The following is a 21,126-nucleotide window of genomic DNA, read 5'->3' on the forward strand; positions in this document are numbered from 1 at the left end:
TGGTGTATGGTGAGCGCAGTGTGTGGGGGCTCCTTCCATCCCTGGAAACCCTAAGGGGAAACACAAGCACTGTCAGCTTTATTGGGAAAGAAGGGAGCTTAGAGGGGTGGTTCTTTAAAGGGGACATGACACCCTAAGAAATAATTCCAAATTATTTTCCATCATGTTCGTTGCGCAAAATTAACTTTATTTACACTATATTTATTATTTTAATTTTGTTTCCTTCAGTCTTGGAATTACACAATCACAGCCAGCTGGTAGGAGCCATTTTGTAGACACTGTTATTAAGACAAATTGTGTATTACCCCAAAATCTTGTGTATGCACCAAAATGGGGGACCTAAAGTCCATGCACAGTGCCCTACACAATTATAGAACCTGAGGAGGGAAGGAGAAATGTGAGGGGAGCAGTAACATGTAAGAATTGCTGAATAGAAAGTGAAAGTAATTGACTGCCCCGCCTCTATGCCTCAGGCATAAAGGCGGGGCAGATACTATTTTAGTGACAGTTTAGATATTTAAACACCTTTATAACAGGTATGGATATTTTAATGAAAAAAATAATTTGTGTTCCATGTTTAATTTGAGAAGGACTTTCATTATGCAGCTTTTTATATGTAGAAGATGGGTCCACTTTAAGGTATTTTTTTAAGTATGACCCTCTACCAGACCCTCTGAGTTGTCTACTAGTGGGTGATAGATTGGTATAAACCCTTCCTTAGTATTAAAGGGGTGGTTCACCTTTAAGTTAACTTTTTATACTTTTTGAATCATTTACTTTATTCTTCTGACTGTTTCCAGCTTTCAAATGGGGGTCGCTGACCCCATCTAAAATACAAATGCTCTGTAAGGCTAAAGATGTATTGTTATTGCTACCGTTTATTAGTCATCTTTCTATTCAGGCCTCTCATTCATATTCCAGTCTCTTATTCAAATCAACCATGGTTGCTAGGGGAATTTGGACCTAGCAACCAGATGGCTGAAACTGCAAACTGGAGAGCTGCTGAATAAAAAGCTAAATAACTGAAAAAACACAAATAATAAAAAATGAAAACAAATAAATTGTCTCAGCATATCACTCTCTACATCATACTAAAATTTTACTCAAAGGTGAACAACCACTTAATGGTTTTCTAAGATATATCCTCATGCTGCATAACATACATTGCTCTTTTGTAACTACTGTTGATCGATGGAGGCCATAAACCCCTGTATATGTATAATAAATAGAATAAAGCGCTCCTTACATGGGCTGCTGGGTTATTTTTACCATACTTCTTGTGTGATAAATACAATGATGAACGTTTAGCTTGATGATTGCCATGAAAAGTGCCCTACAAAGCAAGCTAAAAAAAAAGCCTAAAACCGCATAATTGTTGCACAGATGATTGTCAAACACAACCACTAGATGGCAGCGACATACAGACACTCGCAATGTTTTAGTTTCCCTTCTGCATGTATTATTTACACTGCCTCGCAAAAGTCAAACCTTGTGACCAGATCTCTCTCTAACTAAATAACAAATTCTACTCTGCAGTTTTGCAACTGAAATAAAGCTCTTGTGGTTGTCAGGGTCACTGACCCCGCTAACCCACAAACGTCTGTAACTAGGAGGGGGGGGGCGTTCGGTTTTATTGTTATATTTAAAGGGCATGTAAAAGAAAAATAATAAAATCCCATTTTTACTTTCTTTAATGAAAAAGAAACCTATCTCCAATATACGTTAATTAGAAAATGTGTACCGTTTTTATAAGAAACCTGACTGTATGCAGTGAAATTCTCCTTTCATTTACTGCTGTGAGTAGGAATTGTCAGACGGCCCCTAACTGCTCTGCAGGGAAACAATCAGACTTATGAACAGCATGGGGAGCCCCCGCCTTACTTCCCAGCCATGCAGAACTCAAGCAGCTTTGTTTGTTTCCCTGTAGAGCACTCGGCGACTGTGTAGAGATTTGTATTGGATTTTATTTTTACCTTTACATCCCCTTTACTGTTTCCAACTCCAGCTGCAGGGACAAAGATCACAGAGCCAGATTTAAACAGATAAACTGGGATTCTATTTGGAGGATTATTTTGCTGCAGCCACTGGTTCTGCAGAGTTGGAGAAAGTTTGAATTAAACAATACAAAAACTATAAAATCCGCATTAGATTACATGACAACACAGGACCCAGTGCAGTCTGTATATTCTGATTATTAATCAGTCTTGCTGTATCGGCTTCTGGCAGATATTATTTGACTTGTGCTGTTTTGATAATTTATGACGATCCCTAAGCAGCCCAGACCACACTGAGCATGTGCACAGTCTTGGTCTTGCAATTATGTATAACAAAGTTACAAGATGGTGACCCCCTGTGGCCAACTTTAAAAGCATAAATCATTTGTTTGATTAGGCTTGTGGGGCAGTAAGTTCATGTTTATGTTTAGTATTCAAAATACAGCATTTCTAGCCTTATTCTATTTTATATGTTCCTTCCCCTTTAATGTTGTGTATACAGTACATCTGTCCTATTGATCTTCTATTCTGAATTCCAAACTGTTACTTGGTCACTAGGGTAATTAAGACCTACCAACCAGATAGTAGTTGAAATGGCAAGCCTGATTGGCAGAACTAAAGTATTTAAAAAACAGAACCCCCCAAAAGAAAACCCAGACTGTTAAAACCTGACATAGACATCAGTGTCCTTCCTCTCTCCCTCCGCTCTTATAAGATTGCAGCTCAGAGAGACAAGAGCTTAGGGGTCATTTACAATTTTTAAGAAACAATGCAAGGAACAAAAATCAGACGCAAGCTGCCATGTTTTTTATACTTTGCACCCTGCCCCATAGTCAGCACCTAAATACACAGTTCTTTGCCCTACAGAATAGAAGGCAAGGACTGCACTTTCCTTATGAATACAGTGCTACCTGCTTGCAGGTTTATTCATGAGGGACGGCCATAATCCCACATCCCCTGCCCCATTGCCCATCTCTTAACTTGTACAGGTATGTGACCTGTTATCCAGAATGCTCGGGACCTGGGGTTTTCAGGATAGTGGATCTTTCCATAATTTGGATCTTCATACCTTAAGTTGACTAAAAAATCATGTAAACATTAAATAAACCCAATAGGCTGGTTTTGCCTCCAATAAGGATTAATTATATCTTATTTGGGATCAAATACAAGCAACTATTTTATTATTACAGAGAAAAAGGAAATTATTTTTAAAAATTTGACTTATTTAATTAAAATGGAGTCTATGGAACACAACCTTCCTGTAATTCGGAGCTTTCTGGATAACGGGTTTCCAGATAACGGATCCCATACCTGTACTAGCACAAGGGTATATTTATTTGTAAGCTTGATCTCATATCATGGCTGTGCACACAGGCCTGGGTTTACCAACCATTTAAAGAGACCTATATAGTGGGGAATAGACATGCAGTAGGGAGTTACTAACAAACAGTGGTTAAAGGAGAACTAAACCCTAACAATGAATGTGGCTAAAAATGCTATTTTTATATAGTGAACTTATTGCATGAGGCTAAAGTTTCAGCTTGTCAATAGCAGCAATGATCCAGGACTTCAAACTTGTCACAGGGGGTCACCATCTTGGAAAGTGTCTGTGACACTCACATGCTCAGTGGGCTCTGATTGGCTGTTGAGAAGCTAAGCTTAGGGCTCGTCACTAATTATCCAGCAGAAAATGAGCTTCCCTGGCTGTAATATAAGCTGATGCTACAGGACTGATTATTAAATTCTGATGCTAATTGCACTGGTTTCTGTGCTGCCATGTAGTAATTATCTGTATTAATTACTAATCAGCCTTATATTGTGACATTTCTATTCTATGTGTACTGTATATTGTGAGTGGGTCCCTAAGCTCAGTAAGGGCTCTTCTTGCGGGTTGCGGACATGATCGGGTTGAGCTCTTCTGCCTGCTCTCCCCGCCCACAACCTTAGACTGGCGGCATCCTACTTCCTGTTTTATAGACTTGTGCCTGTCCCGCCCCTTTCGCGATGTCATTGGTGGGGTGGGTCGGTGGGTCTATAAATGGAGGGGGAAAGGCGGGTGTGAGGTTTTCTCACCCTGAACATCACTAGCACTGTTATACCTGTACTGGCTGTGCATGACGGGTGCTGGATCTGTTAATGCCTTTCTAAGTTTGCTGCAATAAGGAATCAACTTTTATTACATAAATACATTTGATTTTTAACTAATCAGCTTTCTCTTTTCTTAATCTGTCCCTTAATGCACTGCAAGGTCTGACTGTGGCTACAAATTATCTTTGTCCCGTCTCTTTATTTTAACCTAATAAACAGCAACTGCTGAATCCACAGTCTAAAAACTCAATTTGGAGATACTAAATCCGATGAAATGGCCCTTTCCTTGCTACATTAATTCCTCGCATAGTTCTGGCTTTGCACCATCCCAGCACATTGTGAGAATGAATAGAGCAATACCAGTAGCTCTGTAAGATATTTCTCTGTCTGGTGTTAAATCTTCCCCACTAACCTGAACTAACTGCCGGCACTTCTCTCTCACATCTTTAATCAGCATCAGCTTCGTCACTCCCCACTCATGTATTATAAGGGATAATGTACCCCCTACTGTAAATGATAAGGATATTAGAAGTCACTGAGGGGTTGTTCTGTGACCATATAAAGGCACAAGGCTGCAGGCTGAGTTATACAGGGAACTCTGAGTATCACTCATGTATTATAAGAGATAATGTACCCCCTACTGTAAATGATAAGGATATTAGAAGTCACTGAGGGGTTGTTCTGTGACCATATAAAGGCACAAGGCTGCAGACTGAGTTATACAGGGAACTCTGAGTATCACTCATGTATTATAAGGCATAATGCACCCCCTACTGTAAATGATAAGGATATTAGACATCACTGAGGGGTTCTGTGACCATATAAAGGCACAAGGCTGCAGGCTGAGTTATACAGGGAACTCTGAGTATCACTCATGTATTATAAGGGGTAATGTACCCCCTACTGTAAATGATAAGGATATTAGAAGTCACTGAGGGGTTGCTCTGTGTCCATATAAAGGCACAAGGCTGCAGGCTGAGTTTTACAGGGAACTCTGAGTATCACTCATGTATTATAAGGGATAATGTACCCCCTACTGTAAATGATAAGGATATTAGACATCACTGAGGGGTTGTTCTGTGTCCATATAAAGGCACAAGGCTGCAGACTGAGTTATACAGGGAACTCTGAGTATCACTCATGTATTATAAGGGATAATGTACCCCCTACTGTAAATGATAAGGATATTAGACATCACTGAGGGGTTCTGTGACCATATAAAGGCACAAGGCTGCAGGCTGAGTTATACAGGGAACTCTGAGTATCACTCATGTATTATAAGGGGTAATGTACCCCCTACTGTAAATGATAAGGATATTAGAAGTCACTGAGGGGTTGTTCTGTGACCATATAAAGGCACAAGGCTGCAGGCTGAGTTATACAGGGAACTCTGAGTATCACTCATGTATTATAAGGGATAATGTACCCCCTACTGTAAATGATAAGGATATTAGACATCACTGAGGGGTTCTGTGACCATATAAAGGCAAATGTGGCTGTTCAATATATTTTCATAACCAGTTGCCCTGAACATGTCAGATAACTGGCCACTACAAAGGGTTAGACAGTGATGTGTTAAAATCATTTGCAATGGCTCTTTTTTTTAATGAAAAAAGAAAGCATGAAAGAGTTTTGGCAGCTATCATGCAAAATCCCCACCGGAGGCAAGGGCTAATAGAGATAACACTTTTGCAATTTACGTTTATTTTCTTTTTCAAGATACAGGTATAGGACCGGTTATCCAGAATGCTCGGGATATGGGGTTTTCCAGATAATAGACCTTTCCATAATTTGGATCTTTGTACAGTAAGTCGACTAGGAAATCATGTAGATATTAAATAAACCCAATAGTCTGGTTTTGTCTCCAATAAGGATTAATTATATCTTAGTTGGGATCAAGTACAGGCTCCTGTTTTATTATTATTATTTTGGCTCAGAAATTGAAATTAGTCGGCACAGAAAAGTCATCTGACTTAGGCAGAGCAACATCCTATGCCTTTGTCCAATGAACAGCAGGTGGCGCTGTTATTTCATATTCAATATATTAACAATGTAATAATGGCTAAATCTTGAAAACTTTAAAAAGAAAAAACAATGAATGGAAGTGCCAAAGGTGCATTTTCATTGATTTTTTCTTTAAAACTTAAAGGTGAATGACCCTTTAAAGAAGTGGTTAACTTTATTATATTATAGAATGGTTAATTCTAAGCAACTTTTCAGGTGGTCTTTATTATTTATTTGCATTTGCCTTTTTTTCTGACTTCAGCTTTCAAATGGGGGTCACTGACCCCATCTAAAAAAAAATGCTCTGTAAGGCTACAAATGTATTGTTATTGCTACTTTTTATTACTCATCTTTCTATTCAGGCCTCTCCTATTCGTATTCCAGTCTGTTATTCAAATCAGTGTATGGTTGCTAGGGTAAATGGGCCCTAGCAACCAGACTGCTGTAATCCCAAACTACAGAGCTGCCGACTGGTTGCTATGGGTTTCCCAAAAGGCGTAAAATGTCATCTGTTTTATATATATATATATATATATATACACACACACACATACATATTAGGGATGCACCGAATACACTATTTTGGATTCGGCCAACCCCCCGAATCCTTCGCAAAAGATTCAACTATATATATATATATATGGGATGCTTTATCTGGAAACCCCTTATCAAGAAAGCTCTGAATTACAGAAAGGCTGTCTCCCATAGACTCCATTTTAATCAAATTTTAAAAATGACTGTATTCCCTTTTTCTGTGTAATAATAAAACAGTAACTTGTACTTGATCCCAACTAAGATATAATTAATCCTTATTGAAAGCAAAACCCGCCCTATTGGGTTTATTTAATGTTTATATGATTTTCTAGTAGACTTAAGGCATGAAGATCCAAATTACGGAAATATCCATTATCTAGAAACCCCCAGGTCCTGAGCATTCTGGATAACAGGTCCCATACATGTATATGTAAGGTTTGGAGAACAATCTCGGTGGCATTGACAAAGCACCTTCTGCCGGAAGCAGAATCTTGTTGAAGGTGAAAAGATGAATTATAAGGGCTGCTCCGGGCTGGATCTTTCTTTTATGGGTTCTGATCTCATTTCCTATTGGAATAAGTCATAAACTAGAGATGATTCATTTAGCCAAAGGCCAAAAGCAAAGATCCGGCTGCCTAGATAATAAGCGTGCAGTGATCATCGCCTTGTTCAGTTTCGGGCAGATACGACTATGGCCTTTATTCTTCAGCAGGGCCACCATCAGGGGGGGACAAGTGTCCTGTGCAGGATGGGGGGCCCGGCCGTGCTGCAGTTTTGAAAAGAGCCGGGCCTCCCTTGACAGTGCTGCAGCCTGTGGCCATCCCGAAATGCGGAAGTGCCGTGAACAGCCAAAGGACCCGAAGCCACGAAAACAGCCGAACTCCCGAAGCTGCGAAAAGAACCAAAGTCACGAAAGGAGGCGAAGTTGAAGTCCTGAAGCCACGAGTTCAATTCTACTGAACACCAATGGGTTATTTTATTTATTTATTTTTTTTAATCCCCTGGCCACCAATGTATTATTTTATTATTCTATAGGCCCCTGCCACCAATGTTTTTTAAAAAAAATATTTTTTGGGGCCCCAATTTGTTTTAACTTGTAAGGGGGGCCCTGGCACCAATGTTTTTTTTAAAAATATATTTTTTTGGGGCCCCAATGTTTTTTTTATTGTTTAAACTTATAAGGGGGCCCTGACCATCAATAGCTTTTTATAACTTGTATGTGGGGGGGTTACTTTTTTAGCGCTGATGTCTGTGTGGTCTTAGGGCGGGATGGAGTGATGGAGTGGGGCTTGGGTAGAGTGGGCGGGATCTGGGGTTGGGCTTGGGCGCTAGTGTGGGCGGGGCTCCGAAAATGTTTTCTAATGGCAGCCCTGTTCTTCAGCCAGTGAAGTGTTCAGGAGTCTCAACACAACACTGATAGAGAAAATATCAGACACAAGAGTATTGCTGTTTTTAGGGACACTGACCACTGCCGGGTATAAGTCACCTGTGCTGAGAGTGTTATAGTAAACTCACAGGTGAGTCTCTCTTCCCTTGGCCATTTAATAAAGGCTCCACACTTACTATGGGTGGTTGGAGTTCCCCTTTAATAAGCAATAATACAGAGCTGGCAGTTTAAGCTCTTCAACTGACCAAACATCCATTGGGGAGAGCAACCTGAACCCCTCCACATGTTGCACTCCCTGTCTGATGCTGAGAGAGTGAGCTGGCAGTAGGTCCTTCCTATTATAAAGGCCACAATTATACAGGTCTTGTCATCCCAAGGGTCCTGCACAACTGAACCACCAGCCACAGGGGCCCCCAATACCCTAACCTGCACCCAGCCTTGCCCTTTAATACCAGATATAGTTACAGGCCCCTCACAGCCCTACTTAAATGGAATCTCAGGAGTCAGAACCAGCAGTGCAGAGCATATAAAGAACTTGTCCAAAGGCACTCGCACACCATGGCCTTCACTGGAAACGATCCCCTGGTGCACAGCAAATGGAGGAAATGGCAACCTCTCTATCCAATGGCAGCAAAAATTCAGCGGCACACAGGTAATGCAAACAGGTCATACCTGGCTTAAGGTTTATTGCAGCATACAAAGTTTCGGGGTTACCCCCTATATCAAGCATCAAAGCATAGACAGGCTACATTTAAACAATGTCAAGTCAATAGAATGTATAATGAATATTTATTGGGAGCTTAGATAAATATATAGCCAAATATATAAGTATATATGCTCTCTATACATATTGGGAGTCCCCCTTTAAAGGGGTTGTTCACCTTTAAATTAACTGTTAGCATGATGTAGAGAGGGATATTCTGAGACAATTTGCAATTGGTTTTCATTTTTTTATTATTTTTAAGTTATTTAGCTTTATATTCAGCAGCTCTCCGGTTTGTAATATCATCCATCTGGTTGCTAGGGTCCAAGTTCCCCTAGCAACCATACACTGATATGAATAAGAGGCTGGAATATGAATAGGAGAGGCCTGAATAGAAAGATGAGTAGCAATAACAATACATTTTGTAGCCTTACAGAGCATTTGTTTTTAGATGGGGTCAGTAACCCCCCATTTGAAAGTAAGAAGGGAAATAATTCAAAAACTATAAAAATGAAACAATAAAGGCGAATGGAAAAGTTGCTTAGAATTAGCCATTCTATATCATACTAAAAGTTAACTTAAAGGTGAACCACCCCATTAACCAGCTATAGAAATCCTGCACGCTGATTGGCTGCCTGGCTCTATTGCTCTGTAGATGCTCCAGCCTGTACATCTACATGTTCCAGTGCAGACGTGCTGTTTCATCTTTATTAAAAGACTCATCGCCATGTTATATATTACTGACCCCTTGCCCCTTCCGTAGGACAACACTGAGCCGGAATACGAGGCCTTTGGTACTGCTGGAGCCTGGGAAGGGTGAGAGCACTTGTTATCTACTGCGGGAGGCCACTGCTCGGGGTCTGAACCTCTTCCGCCTCTTCATCCTCTTTAGCCCCACAAACCCACAGCTTCCTTACACCCAACTTCCAGGAGAAGGGCGGGTCTTGAGGAAGAAGTGCGGCTCTGCGATAGGCGGGAAGTTAGAGGGGAGGGACTCAGTCCAGCAGCGCGATTCTGCAATTGGAGGAAATGAGAAGGGCGGAGCTAAGTTTAGCTGCGTGCCTCTGCAATAGAAGGGCTGCGCTACGGGAAGGAGGCGTGTACGGGGCGTGTCTGTCAGGCAGCTTGGGCGGAAGAGATATCGTGTTAGTTTGTGGGAAATGCAGTGGGGACTGTGAGTATCGACTGTAGCGATTCTCCCTGAATTGGCACAGGGCCACGTGATCGCCACAGAACTGTCATCTCTGTTTATTATTAGCGCTTATGAGGCCTAATGTATGGCTAGCCCCGCCCAGCTGATCACATGGTCCAATCCTTTCCACTTAATCGGTGGGAACTGATAAACTGAAGCCGTGTGGCTTCTAGTTTAATGCTACTCATTTCTAATAGACTTAACCATCACAGTGTCCCCCTCACCCTCTGTTGTGACTGTTTTGTTAGCAGACGGCAAATATCTGTGCTTGGTGATTTCATTGATTAAAGGGCTGGTTCACCTTTAAGGTAACTTTTATTATGTTATAGAACAGCCAATTCTAAGCAACTTTTCAATTGGTCTTCATTATTTATTTTTATAGTTATTTGCCTTTTTCTTCTGACTCTTTGCATCTTTCAGGTGGGGGTCGCTGACCCCTTCTAAAAAACAAATGCTCTGTAAGGCTACAAATGTATTGTCATTGTTACTTTTTATTACTTTCCTTTCTATTCAGGCCTCTTCTATTCATATTCCAGTCTCTTATTCAAATCAATGCATGGTTGCTAGGGGAATTTGGACCCTAGTTACCAGATTTGCTTAAGATGCCAATTGAAGAGCTGCTGAATAAAAAGCTAAATAACTCAAAAACCACAAATAATAAAAAAAGAAAACCAATTGCAAATTTTCTCAGAATATCGCTCTCTACATCATACTAAGGGCAGATTTATCAAGGGTCAAAATGAAATTTCGAATTAAAAAAATTCCAAATTCAACTTCGACCATTCACCATCTGAAACCTGCGGAATTGCTGTTTTAGCCTATGGAGGACCTCCTGAAGTCAATTGGTAGACTTTGAAAACATTTTTTTTGGGGGGGGGGACTTTGAATGCACTATTACTTCGATTCGTACGATTTGAATTAGATCGAAAACTGACCTATTCGGCCAGAAAAAAAACTTTGATTCAATTTCGGTTGGTCTTTTTGAATTCGATTTTCGAAGTCTTTCAAATTTGACACTTGATAAATTTGCCCCTACTTCGACTAGGGAATAGTCCAGATTCGTTTCGAACTTAAAAAAAATTCGAGAATCGAATTTAGAAATTTATCATGTACTGTCTCTTTAAAAATCCGACTTTGACTATTCGCCATCTAAAACCTGCCGAATTGCTGTTTCAGCCTATATTTAATTTCAGGTTGGTCTTTTTGAATTCAATTTGGGGTTTGCAGGATAATGGATCTTTGCATAATTTGGATCTTCATACCTTAATTCTACTAGAAAATCATGTAAACATTAATTAAACCCAATAGGCTGGTTTTGCTTCCAATAAGGATTAATTATATCTTAGTTGGGATCAAGTACAATGTAATGTTTTATTATTACAGAGAAAAAGGAAATTATTTTTAAAAATCTAGATAATTTGAATAACATGGAATCTATGGAAGGCGGCCTTTCCGTAATTCAGAGCTTTCTGGAAAATGGGTTTCCAGATAACGGATCCCATACCTGTACTTGATCCCAACTAAGATAGAATTAATCCTTATTGGAGGCAAAACCAGCCTATTGGGTTTATTTAACGTTTACATGATTTTCTAGTAGACTTATCGGCCGAGCATTCTGGATAACAGGTCCCATACCTGTACAAACATTCTCAAGTTGGAATTTCAAAAATGCAAAAAAGCAATTGTGAAATTATTTGAATAACATGGAATCTATGGGAGGCGGCCTTTCCGTAATTCAGAGCTTTCTGGAAAATGGGTTTCCAGATAATGGATCCCATACCTGTACTTGATCCCAACTAAGATAGAATTAATCCTTATTGGAGGCAAAACCAGCCTATTGGGTTTATTTAATGTTTACATGATTTTCTAGTAGACTTATCGGCCGAGCATTCTGGATAACAGGTCCCATACCTGTACAAACATTCTCAAGCTGGAATTTCAAAAATGCAAAAAAGCAATTGTGAAATTTGAATTTTATCATGTACTGTCTCTTTAAAACTTCGACTTCGACCATTCACCATCTAAAATCTGCCAAATTGCTGTTTAAGCCTATGGGGGACCTCCTTGAACCTATTTAGAGTCATTTGGTGGACTTTGAAAAATCTAAGGTTTTTTTGGGGGGGGGAATTTATAAATCGAACGATTTGAATTCGATCTAAAATTACGGTTGGTCTTTTTAAATTCAATTTTCAAGTTTTTCAAATTCGACCCTTGATAAATCTGCCCCTACTTCGACTAGGGAATAGTCCAAATTCGATTCGAATTTAAAAATTGGTGAACTTTGAAAAATCAATGTTTTTTTGGGGGGGGCTTCAAATTGTACGATTCGAATGCACTATTACTTCGATTCTTACGATTTGAGTTTGGTCGAAAACTGACCTTTTCGGCCAAGAAAAAAACAAAAAACTTCGATTTAATTTCGATTGGTCTTTTTGAATTCGATTTGAAGTTTTTCAGATTCGACCCTTGATAAACCTGCCCCTAAAAGTTATGTCGACGGTGAACAACCCGTTTAAGGCAAAGTGAAACCCACGCACGGCACTTGCACAGATAAAACAACCGTGTGAGACGGACGTCCTTCCAGTCATTCCAGAAGGGGCCGGTGGTTGTTTCCATTGCAGAACCTGTTTTTGGTGAGATAAGGCCCAACCCAAATCGCACCACGCCCATTAATGTGCCACGTTCCTTCTACCTGTACCTACTGCTGCTCCCAGGCTGCTGCCAATAAAACGAGATATCGCTCCGACCAAAGTTGAATGTGGGAAAGCTGCGCCCTTTTCCTTGAAATACTCCCTTTGTGTGGGTGGCAGTGCCAATCAGGCTGCAATAGACACTATTTAATGGGCTCTTTGGGCCTCGGTGTAGTTGAAATACCAGGGTTTATTTTGTATCCCAGTCCAGACCTGGTGCCAAGGTTTTTTCTTATACACTTACCAGCTGCTGCTCTCCCTGAATATGTAACAGAGGGGATCATTAGACATCTAGAGAAGAAATGCACATGCATGAAACTAGAACACACATGACTGATGCTTTCCATTCATGTAAATCAGTGATCCCCAACCAGTAGCTCGTCAGTAATAAGTTGCTCCCCAACCCCTTGGATGTTGCTCCCAGTGGCCTCAAAGCAGGGGCTTATATTTGAATTCCAGGCTTGGAGACAAGTGTTGGTTGTATAAAAACCAGTTCTACTGCCAAACAGAGTCTCCTGTAGGCTGCCAGTCCTCATAGGGGCTGCCAATTGCCAATAACATTCCTTATTTCGCAGGAACAGTAACGTCAAAAAACTAAAGTGTTTTAAAGTAATGAAAATATAATGCAGTGTTGTCCTGCACTGGTAAAACTGCTGTGTTTGCTTCAGTAACACTACTATAGTTCATATAAACAAGCTGCTGACCCGCACCCGACCCTAACCCGCCCTAATTACCCGCCGCTAATACCCAGTCCCGCCTGCACCCGCTTCCGGGGGTCCTTTCATAGACCCGCGCCGACCCGCCCTGCCGATGACGCCACAAAAAGGGCGGGGTGAGCAGATGGACACTATAAAACCGGAAGTCGGATGCCGGCATTTGAAGGTGGCGAGGAGCACTGCGAGGTCGACCCAAACCCGCCCGACCCACGGGTATGGGGTCGGCCCGCACATCACTAGTATCTGCCCCCCCCAGCCAATGCTTTTTTTTCTGACTTTCAGATAAGAGCAACTTATACATACACTATATCAGTGCACTGCCAATTTGTATCCTAATTTGCTCCTATGAACAGGAAGTAGAATATGACTTTACTCACAAACTATAACCTCGTTTTGTCCAAGAAAAAACAAAAACATACATTTTTTACTAAAAGAAGCTGCAAAAGGTACATTTTGCCCAAACTCTATTCATTGAGACTCACTGTTACTCATGGGAAATAAAGAAGCTAGAAACACCTCTGAATTGATTTGTGTTTTGTCTTGCAGGTAATACAGGTACGGGATCCTTTATCCGGGAAACCCGTTATCCAGAAAGCTCCAAATTACGGGAAGGCCGTCTCGCATAGACTACGTTTTATCCATATAATCCACATTTTAAAAAATGATTCCCTTGTTCTCTGCAAAAATAAAACAGTAGCTTGTACAGGTATGGGACCTGTTATGCAGAATGATCGGGGCCTGGGGTTTGTCGGATAACGGATCTTTCTGTAATTCACACAGTGATGGCCGGCAGTTTCCACCCATATGGATGACAGGAGGCACGTGTGCTATTAGCCTGAGGCTATTTTGGAAATTATGCTTGCCATCACGTTTCATACTTTGCAGCAATAGAAATGAATGAATTCTAAGATAAAAATGCAGCTGAATCAGCCAAATTAAAGCCAAAATAAAGAAAACAATGGCTTGTTTGCATTTTTGGAATTCCAAGTTGCTATCTTGAGAATGTTTGTACAGGTACAGTATGGGACCTGTTATCCAGAAGGCTTAAGTCTACTAGAAAACCATGTAAACATTAAATAAACCCAATAGGCTGGTTTTGCCTCCAATAAGGATTAATTATATCTTAGTTGGGATCAAGTACAAGCTACTGTTTTATTATTACACAGAAAAAGGAAATCATTTTTTTTTTTGGATTATTCGGATAAAATGGAGTATATGAGAGTCGGCCTTTCCATAATTCAGAGCTTTCTAGACAATGAGTTCCCAGATAATGGATCCCATACCTGTACTTGATCCCAACTAAGATATAATTAATCCTTATTGGAAGCAAAACCAGCCTATTGGGTTTATTTAATGTTTACATGACTTAAGTCATGAAGCTCCAAATTACGGAAAGATCTGTTATCAGCAACCCCAGGTCCGGAGCATTCTGGATAACAGGTCCCATACCTGTACAAACATTCTCAAGCTATCAAGACATTCCAAAAATGCAAAAAAACAATTGTTTTCTTTATTTGGGATTTAATTTGATTTTAATTTGGCTGATTCAGCTGCATTTTTTGCTTAGAATTAATAGAGACCTGCACCTTTCTATTGCTGCAAAGTATGAAACGTGATGGCAAGCATACTTTCCAGAATAGCCTCAGGCTAATAGCACACGTGCCTCCTGTCATTCATATGAATGGAAACTGTCAGCCGTCACTGTGACAGGCAGTTTTCATCCCGGAACTGCACAATTGAGCATTTTAAAGGGCATTTTAAACCTTCCAACACTTGTTTCAGTTCAGTTTGTTTCAGATAGTTCACCAGAAATAAAGACTTTTTCCAATTACTTTCTATTTTCTTTGACAGTTTTTCTAACACTGAAGTGTAAAGTGTAATTTTTCACCTTCTAAAGCAGCTCTGGGAGGGGGTCGCCGACCCTGTTAACTGTTCTAAATTGATACATTTAGTTAAAACATTTCTTATCTTTGTCCCTGCTGAGCAGAATCCCTGAGTTTCATTACAGGCAGCTGTTAGACTTGATACAATAGTTGCTAATACTCCAGAGATGCTGCTGAGAAATAGATCAACTAAAGGGCAGATTTATAAAGGGTCGAATTTCAAAGTAATGGGAGTTTTTTTAAACGCCCATAACTTTAAAATTCGAATTAAAAATCAAAATTTGTCAAAAAATCCTGGCTGAATAGGTCAGTTTTCGATGAAATAGGTCAGTTTTTCGATCAATTTCGAATTGTACGAATCAGTAATAGCGCATTCGATCGAATTCGATTAGAAGTTTTTCTACCAATCCACCAATTGACTCCAAATAGGTTAGTCGAATTTTTAAAGACACAGTACATGATAAATTTCGAATTTTTTTCAAATTCAAATCGAATTTGGACTATTCCCCAGTCGAAGTACACAAAAATTTGCTTGAAATTCCGATTTTTTTTTTATCAGAATTTTCACTTCGACCTTTGATAAATCTGCCCCTAAATGTCGCAAATTGTAACAGTTCAGAATCTGCATCTGAATTACTGAGCTGCCAGACTCAAACAGACCAGAGACACAACAGAGACTGAAACCTTAAACTTTTAAAAAAAAAAAACCAATAAAAAAAGGAAAGTAATTGAAAAAGGTCTTTATTTCTGGGGAACAATCTGAAAACAACTGAGCTGAAAAAAGTATTAGTAGGTGAACAACCCCTTTAAGTTAGCGGTGGCAGTTAGTTTCCATTCATGTTTATGACAGCAGGCATGGATGAGTGGGATATGGGCCTTATCTCTGCCAACAGAGAATGGTGTTTATATCATAAGTGGGAAATGTACACCTAATAATTGGATGAGGTGCTAATGGAATAAGCCCATTAGATAATCTCATTCCAACAATAAACATACAAAGAGGGATAACACACTCAAAACTAAAATTAGAAATATATTTACTAAGTAACTACAACCTATAAAATGCCCAACCACTTCAACACTTTTTCCCTATTAGTTTTACCCCGATCAAGACCTTATTTGGTTGACATGCGTTGGGCATTTTATGTGATGAAAGTTTTTTCTATTTTTAGTTTTGATTGGGCGGAGAATGGTGGACAGATGAACTGTAAGTCTCATACTCACTAGAAGAAGAAATCACGGGTCGCCGGTGGATCTTAAACAGAAGCAAAGAATTTACTGAAGAACAGAAGTCAGTACAGTAGATGGTTTAGCAGATCACAGGCCTATCACAGCAGTAGCATGGTTTCACAAGTGTATTACGCCACTAGGGGGCAGATTTATTAAGGGTCAGATTGAAAATTTTAATTTTCGAATTGGTCAAAAATGGTCAAATTCGACTAGGGAATTCGAGCTTTTTAAAAAATTTGAATTTGATTTTCAAGCTTTATCATACTCTGGCCCTTTAAGAATTCAGATTCGACTATTCGCCAGCTAAAACCTGCCGAATTACCGTTTAAGTAAATGGGAGAGGTGCAGGAATCATTTTGGACACATTTGCAGCTTTCCTGACTAGTAATGGGTGAAAATTCGCCATGTTGCGTGCATAAAAATGTCTGCATAAAAACGATTCGGACGCCCATTGACTTCAATACATTTGGACAGAAGAGTTGTTTGTATAAAAATTTCACTCGTGTCAAAATTGTCTCGCGTCAAAATAATTTTGATGCTAATTTTTCCGGATTTTCATGAATTTTCCAGCGAAGCGAAACAGGGCAGATCCGCTCATCACTACATATAAGGGCTGTCAGATAGCCAATCATAGCCATTGAGCTGTACTAGTCCACCCTTCTCATCTGACCCTCTCTACATGTATCCCAACCTTTAGGCTGGCATCAGAGTGGTATAGTCCAGCCTTGGGTGGGGGAGGGGTTACTGCAATGAGGAACTTGCAATTTGCACATTGAATGTCCCCTTACTACTTGTGGTGCCTGACGCTTATTCTTTACAAAGGGTCATTGTTAGTCTTTGTGCTGTGGCATTACTGCAAACTGAATCACTATGGGCTTCAGGCCAGCAAGACAGTTTAGCCAATGGAAAAAATTCACAGGAAATAGCTGAAAGTCAAATCATTGGGTTTGGTAACGTCACGGAGAACTCTTTAATGTTACACAAGCCATCAATGTTCAGCCACATGAGGCCTGCAAACTGCTAGAACTCTTCCACCTAATGAAGTGAACCTCAAAAAGGAATGATCTTATTTAAAACACTAATGTGCAGTCATCTTGTAGTAGAGTCCTGCAGCGGGTAACCCGCAAAAACCTGCAGGTTGCGGGTAGAAGTTTCCGGGTGCAGGTATAGATGCGGGTCGTCAGTTCTGCGGGTCGGGCCGCGGGTCTTCTCAATAGTGAAATTTACTCCTTTTTTCTGATCACGCCTACTTCCGATGATAACAAACAAGGGAAAGTTGTGCTCACCACTAGTTTTTAAAACCATTAGGCGGGGGTGCAATGAGGCTGTGACCACAAAATACATATAGACAAATACAAGAGTCCTCTGCACTCAACCCATTATCAATATATTTAAGACAGAGACATTTTGTGCTACTGCTACTGAAAAATGCCTTACCCTTTAAACAAAACAGGGATTGTTTGTCCATATATTGCAATATATTTAAGCTGAACAACTACGTCAAAGTCATCCCTCTGGGACAGTTAGAGCCAATATATCTTTTAGGGGAGGGCTCCTTTAGTAGATGCATACCTCGCAACATTTGAAAAATAGTAAGAGGAACTAAGGATGGGCGAATTTTTTCGCCTTGTTTCGCCAAAAAAATGACGCCCATAGCGTTGTATGGCGTCATACGTCAAAATAAAAAGACGCGCGTCAAAAAAATTTTGCCGCACAACAACATTTTTTTGACTTCCATAGACTTTAATGGGCATCGGCGACATTTCGCCGGCGGCGAATTTTTGGAGAAAGGAAACGGATCAAATTCGCCCATCCCTAAGAGGGACAAAAGAAAGTTTTTGAACACGTCCATTTTGTGACCACACCCGCTAAATACCATGTCCATTTTGCAAAATTTGGCAGGTTATGGAAACTTTGAACTAGGGATGCACCGAATCCAGGATTCGGGCCTTTTTCATCAAGATTCGGATTCGGCAGAGTCGTTCCGGCTGAACCGAATTTGTATATGCAAATTAGGGACGGGGAGGGAAATTGTCACAAGGAAATTATGATTCAGTATTCAGCCGAATCTTTCATGAAGGATTCTGTGCATCCCTATTTTGAACACATTTCTGGGGGTTTTAGGATAATGTTTTATGTGTTATTACAGCTTTGCTAATAAAGGTGATTTTCACTTTAAAGTTCTCCCAAGTGACCTACTTATCTTAAATAGTTAGAATTGTATCTTTGCTTATCTTAAATTGTTACAAATGTATCTAAGTGCAGGTGCTGAGTATTCTGGGCTCTCCGCCACAAAGCTTCTTTTGTAAAGGAGTTGTTCACTTTTTGTATGATACAGAGAGTGATATTCTGAGACAATTTGCAATTGGTTTTCATTTTTTTTTATTTAGGGTTTTTGAGTTATTTAGCTTTTTATTCAGCTACTGCATTTTAAGCAATCTGGTAGCTAGGGTCCAAATTACCCTAGCAACCGTGCACTGATTTGCATAAGAGACTGGAATATGAATAGAAGAGGTCTGAATAGAAAGAGTAGTAATAAAAAGTAGCACTAACAATACATGTGTAGCCTTACAGAGCATTTGTTTTTTAGATGGGGACACCCATTTGAAAGCTGCAAAGAGTCAGAGGAAAAAGGCAAATAATTAAAAACTATAAAAAATAAATAATGAAAACCAACTAAAAAGTTGCTTAGAATTGGCCATAAAAAGTTACTAAAAGTTACCTTACAGGTGAACCACCCCTTTGATAAAGTTTTAGAAGCTTTGTATCTTTATCTGGTTGTTCAGTGCAGGAGATCAAACAGAAACCCAGAACATTTCAGTAACAATCTGGGACTGTGGGCTGAGCTGTCAAAATCTGGATTGTCCCTTGAAAAATGTGACAATTGGGAGGTATGCAGCTGTATTAGAGCAAATAACTGGTTCCAGCACAACAAAATCTAATAAAATAACTGACTTTGGCACTATTCCTTCATGTAGAGAGAAAGGATTTCTGGTGATTTTAATACAGTGAGCTCTAATACATCTTCTAGGTAAAAATAGCCCCCCTAAAAGATATTTTGGATTTAAAGTGGACCTGTCACCCAGACACAAAAAGCTGTATAATAAAAGTCCTTTTCAAATTAAACATCCAATTTCTATTTTTTATTAAACCATTCATAGCTGTTGCTCATTTAAAAATCTTATCTGTCAATCAAATATTGTCTGCCCCTCCTCTATGCCTTAGGCAATTACTTTCACTTTCCATTCAGCACTTCCTACATGTCACTGCTCTCCCCACATTCCCCCTGTTCTCTTCACCATTTAATTGTGTAACCAGTACATGGGGATGGACATCAGGTCCCCCATTCTGGTGCACAAACAAGATTCTGAGATGATACAAGACTTGTCTTAATAACAGTGTCCACAATATGGCTCCTGCCTGCTTGTTATAATTATCAATTCCCAGACTGATGGAAACAAGATTCAAATAAGTTATATAGTGTAATTAAAGTTCATTTTGCTTGACTAATGTGATAAAATAGGATTCTGAATCTTTTTTTGGGTGACGGGTCCCCTTTAACAATTCAAAATCAGACCCCAAAATTCTTATTCCAGCATGATGAAGCTTATACTAAATTTTCATTTCTGCAACAGTTCCCCTTTAATTTCATTCACTAAGGGGCAGATTTATATTTAGGCTATAATAAGAGCTCACCACAGACAAACTCACCCACCCAGTCACCTCTATTCATTCCTATGGCATTTTTAGAAGCTTATTTATCAAATGATGAACTCCAACTTTCACCCACTGATCAATACGCTTCTAAAAATCCCATAGGAATGAATAGAAAGTTGCTGAGTTTTTACGTGGTGAGCTCTTTGAAAAACCTGGCCCTAAATCTCATTTACAAAAAGAAAACATATAGTTTGTTTCCCTTTAATTAAAAAAAAACAGCCAGCTCCTTACTGTATGTATCTGACTTTCTTTGTTTTCTCCTAAAGTTTGAGAATGCTGCTCTTTCAATTAAATGTTCCACCTTCCTGTTTATACTAAATAAAAAGACAGCCTTTTTCATGCAAATTCATTCCCCGGGGCGAGGTATTTTTCAAGGCCAAATTTAATATAATCTGTCAGAACGTCGGCAAAATCCCGCAAGCCTCTCGGATCACTGCGGGTTCTTCTGCATTGTTATTTTCCTTCTAGTCGCTGTTGTTCAGTTCTTACCTTCCCACAAATACCGATTCCCTAGCTGCTATCATCATAATTACATATTTCACACCTTTAAGAACCTTGTTGAGTTCTTCTTGAGGTAAAAATCATTTTTGTGCTTTTTTTTCAGTGCTGAAATATCAAAAGCTGTGCAGCTAAAGGATATAAGGACTTTAAAAGTTCTGGAATTTAATTTTTATGTCTGAAGAAACTTTTCTCAGAATGTTTTAAATATTAGCCATGAAACTAAAAGCGATTTTTAAGATATGGAGAGGCCAATTTATTCATTTTCAGGTTCAAAAAAAAATTCATGCAAATTTTTTTCCTTACATATTTAAAGGGGAACTATCGTGAAAATGTAAATTTAACATAAGCTTCCTCAAACCGAAGTAAGAAAATTTCTAAATGCAATCAATTAAAAATTCTGTATTGTTTCTGAAATAATCAAGTTTAAATTCACTATCCTTCTCTCAGCATCACTTTCTCTTCATTCTCTCTTCATGCAGCAGTTGGG

General features: G+C 39.5%; 1 long non-coding RNA gene across 1 annotated transcript; it reads right to left on the minus strand.

The window, feature by feature from the left end:
• Positions 1-7,283: 7,283 nt before the first annotated feature.
• Positions 7,284-10,219, minus strand: LOC121395804. Its single transcript, XR_005962686.1, has 2 exons — positions 9,456-10,219; positions 7,284-7,509 (listed from the first exon to the last, which is right to left on the minus strand). It is a non-coding gene; the product is annotated as an uncharacterized LOC121395804 (long non-coding RNA).
• Positions 10,220-21,126: the final 10,907 nt, after the last annotated feature.

This window comes from Xenopus laevis, chromosome 1L (assembly GCF_017654675.1).
Source record: "Xenopus laevis strain J_2021 chromosome 1L, Xenopus_laevis_v10.1, whole genome shotgun sequence".
Classification (NCBI taxonomy): Eukaryota; Metazoa; Chordata; class Amphibia; order Anura; family Pipidae; genus Xenopus; species Xenopus laevis.